The sequence below is a fragment of the Psammomys obesus genome, unplaced genomic scaffold, assembly GCF_907164565.1.
Source record: "Psammomys obesus unplaced genomic scaffold, mPsaObe1.curated_primary_1811, whole genome shotgun sequence".
In the NCBI taxonomy this organism is placed as follows: Eukaryota; Metazoa; Chordata; class Mammalia; order Rodentia; family Muridae; genus Psammomys; species Psammomys obesus.
The window spans coordinates 5,557,249-5,561,884 of record NW_026596034.1 but is presented as its reverse complement, the minus strand read 5'-3'; positions in this window follow the sequence as shown (position 1 = coordinate 5,561,884).

Below are 4,636 nucleotides of genomic sequence, written 5' to 3'. Positions count from 1 at the left end.
TGGTTTTCCATCGCCTCTTCTTGTCAGCACATTGAGAGGCTCTGTGGAAATGGAGATGGCCAATCAAACCCCAGTATACTCTTATGCCAGTGTCTGTCTTAGATCACATCCCACAGAAGGAACAGCTGGTGGCCTCCTTCTTCCAGGACTATCCTAAGCACCAGTGAGGTCTTCTCTAGGAAACCATTAGAGACAGTGCAGTGTCACCCCAGGCTACGGCTGTCAGTTGGCAACAGACATGGCTGGCTGCTAGGCTGTGGGCCAGATCTGACTTACAGATGGATTTCATGTCACCTTCATAATGTGAAAACTTTTGGAAGTATTTATTAATATTTGGAAGGCAGGGCATTTCAGGAAAAAAAAAACCATCCTGCTTTTCATGTTCTCTGATAAAGTAGGATGGATCCAGTGGACTCACATTCCCCGTGGCCCCCCGTGACTGGGGCCAAGCATGCACCACTTCCTATGAATGTGGGCATAGTCTCCTGAGTGCCCAGCTCTCACCACTGCCTGCACTGACGCTCTACCTGTTCAGCCCTGGGAGGTCCATGAGCTTAGCCTTTCCTGGCATTTCCAGGAAGAAGAATTATGTTCCCATCTTCTATTCGTAGCCTCTAAAGTGAATGACCCATTTCTCTTTGTTGTTTTGGTTTTTGAGACAAGGTTTCTCTATGTAGCCTTGCCTGTCCTGTTGCTTTGTAGCCCAGGCTGCCCTTGAACTCACAGAGACCCACCTGCCTCTGCCTCCCGGAGTGCTGGGATTACATGCGTGCGCCTCCAAGCCTGGCTGACCCATTTCTCTTGATTGTCCCTCTGGTTTAAGCTGCATGGGGAACTACACGCTGCCCCATTGTTATCTTGCTCCAGGCAGGCATGCTGCCCACAGAGCACAGTTTGGATGAGTAAATAGGAAGGAGGCGCAGGGGCTCTGTAAAGGTGTGAGGAGCTTCCAGGGTGGCACAGGGTGGAGACAGAGCCACCTAGCACCGCCTCTATCACAGCAGGGGAGCCGTCTACAGAAAGACAGCTGCAGGTGCTGGACGAGGAGCCTGAGAAGCCAGGAAGGCGCAACTGGCCAGGGCCCTCTGTCCACCCTTGCTCAGGACGGAGCTTCCCTTAAGGCCCTGTCACAGAAGAGGGTGCTGGAGGAAGGAGCCTCTCCCGGCAGGTGTTCTTTCCACTGGGGACTAGGAAGCATATTCTTGCTTTGTCTTTTCAACTTTTTCCCCAAACCTGGTGTGTGAAGGAAGAGTGGGGCTGGTGGCTTAGCTGTTATTCAGTGGATAAGGGAAGAGCTGGGCTCTGGACCTAGACCACATCCTGCCTCCAGTTCTAGAATCTTCTTCCTCCCAAGGAATGGAAGTGGAGAACTGGGTGGGACTGGGGGAGATGTCAACCTTCCTGACTGTACATGCATCCCATCTTCTGTATTTTTAAGGGTAAACAATGGGCCTCTTTCTTTCTCTAGCCATCCCACAGTCATGAGACTTAAAGGAGTGCCATTTGCTTTCGGGATCTTAGAGGATCTTTTAAAAGGAGCTTCAGCAATTCCCTAACTTCTCCACCTAAGCTTTAGAATAAGAATAATGGCAGCTTCCCTTCCGGGCTGCTGAACAAGATTGATACAGATTGCTCCACGGGAGCTAACGTTAACTGAGCACTTACTATGTGGCAGGTGTTGTGTTAAGCCCTGGGCATACATTCACAGTGTGTGAAGACATGTGGAAGATGTCCTCTGTCCTATGATCCCTGGTTAAGCAAGTCTCCTTGTGTCGCTGTAGCCTCACGAGGGACGTTTTTCATTATCTTCAGCTGTTTAGAGAAACGGAGCAGAAAGAGGTTCTATAATTTGCTCCAAGATCAGACAGCGGGTGAGTGAATGGGCAGAGACCCTAACCAGAGAGCCTGACCACCTCCTCTAGCACCCGTTTTCCATGGGCTACATCTGTACTGTTGTCTCAAGCAGTGCTGTGATCTCATGTTATGGGCATGAGATTCATAAGGATCTATAAGGCAACATTTTCACAAGGATGGCTGCTTGGGGCTATCTCTTGAGGGACACAGTGTGACAGTGATGTCTAGAATCCATGGGGACATGTGAGATTACATTTTAGGCTGCAAGTTTGGTTTCTGGCCCCAGGGCAGCATCCCAGTAGCCCCTCAGAGGGCCGCAGAGCTTTAGAGGGATTGCCTGGGAGGTGACCAGGAGAAGTGGCTTTACTTTATCATGATACAGAACTAAAAGGGCAGACCAATTAATCATGGAAGTTTCTAAAAGTGCTTTTATTTTGCCATTTAGTATGCCAGCGAGATCATTTCCCTTAATGTATACTCCTGGTATTAACACGCCTTAATCCATCACACGCTGTATTATGAAATTACTGGGGTTTACTCCTGGGTCCTGCTGAAGATCATTAACCCAACTCTTCTCAGGCCATATATCATCAGAGGTATTACCTCACAGGTCTAGGGACCCTTCTCCCTGCCTGTGTGGCAGGGCAGCCTTGGTCATTTTTCCTTGCCTCCCCTGACAGAGGGGACTGCCTGCATTACTGAACAGATGGCTCCCGCCTGGGGGCCACACACTACCTTCCCACTGCAGCCTGCCTCCCTCCCTCCGCTCACCCGGGTTTCCCAAAGCACAGCTGGGAGGGAAACAGCCTCCACCCCAAGTGGCTCTTCCCTACTCCCTGGCACCCAGGCTTCCCAGGACTGTGTTCCCATGCCCTTAGCCTGTCAGAGACTTTTGTGTCATATTCTACTGTCCTGAGGCCCTTCTCTGGGGCAGAGGCTGGGGAAGAGGGGAGGGCATGGCTCCTGGGATCCATGGCCTCACTTGTTCCCAAGGCTCCTTGCCTCCTTTGCCCCACCATCCCACAATCCACCTTGTTAACTTGTTCTGTTTTTACTTTTTGAGGAACTGTTTTTTTTTTGTTTTATTCATTTTTAACTGACAGCTAAAAATTGTATATACCCATGGCATAACACATGATATTTGGATATATACACACACCGTGGAAGAGAAAAGTTGAATGAGGCTATGTGACTTGTTTTACTTCGTGTGTGTGTGTGTGTGTGTGTGTGTGTTTTGAGAACATTGATATTCTGTACTCTTAACCATTTTCAGTTACAGAATACCAGAATACAGAATACCTCATTAACTATTTACCATGTCCTACTTGGGAACCCCCTGAACTCATTCCTCTTGTCTGACTTAAACTTCGAATCCTTTGGTCGGAATTCCTGAATATCCTTATGCTCCTGCCTCAGACAAGCACCAAATCCTGCCATCTGTTTTTTTTTTTTTTTTTTCAGATACTGTAGTCAAGTGGTTTATTTCACTTAACTTAGTGTCCTCCAGGCTCTGATGTTGCAAATGAGAACATTTCCTATTAAGTCTGAATAGTATTCTGTTGTGCATATGGGCCACTTTTTCTTAATCCATTCACTTGTTAATGGACCCTTGGGCTTGGCTTCTGTCTTAGCTATAGTAAATTCTCTACGACAGCATACTGAGTTCTGCAAACCTAAGAGTAGCAGTGCAAGGACCCTCTGTACTATGTTCTCTAAGGGCTGTGATAATTCACATTTTCTCACCCACATTTTTGAAGGCCAAACCTTACAGAATTCTTTAATCTATCAATCTCAGTCATTTTTTTTACATATCAGCAGCTCTCACTAGGTCTATTAGCAGAAAGTCTCTCAAACCAACCACTTCTTTCTCCCTGAGTTCACCATACTCAAGCCCAGCTTGTCTAAGTGGTGCCCTGCCGAGCCTCAGCCCTGCAATGCTGCTCTCCCCTGCACAGCCAGAGGGAGCTGCTTGAAACACCAGCATCCAGATGCTGGACCTGAGGGCTGTGGTGTACACACGTGTAACCATTCTTCAAGATGATTATCCACACACCCGGAATATATTTAAGAGCTCCTTTTTTTTCCTTCTTTTTCTTTTTGCAGTATTGAGGATGGAAAACACACACCGGAAAAACGCTCCACCATTCAGCTGCTGACCCCTTTTAAAAATTAAATTTGAAGGTGTGGTGGCACACACTTTTAGTACCAGCACTAGGGAGGCATTGGCAAACAGATTTCTGTGATTTTGAGGCCAGCCTGGTCCACAGAGTGAGTTTCAGGACAGCCAAGGCCACACAGAGAAACCCTGACTCAAACAAACAAACATAGAAGCAAATTACATTTAAGATGGGACCTCACTACATTCATTCACTAGCCTTGAACATATTCTGCAGTTTAGGCTGGCCTTGATTTTGAGACTCACCTGTTTCACATTCGGACATAGCTAGATTACAGTCTTCTGCCACTAGGCTTGGCTTTACTTAGTTTTTAAGTAAAATAAGAAAAAGCACAAATCAGGGGCTAGAGAGATGGTTCAGTGATCAAGAGCACATATTCTCTGCCACAGGTCCTGGGTTTGGTTCCTAGCACCCACATCAGGCAGTTCACAACTGCCTCTAATTCCAGCTCCAGTGTCTGATGCCCTCTTCTGACCTCCCCATGCCTGCACGCATGTGTAAAAATCCCACACAGGGACAGACACACATGCCTATACACATAATTTACAAATATATATATATATATATATATATATATATATATATATATATATATATATATAAAT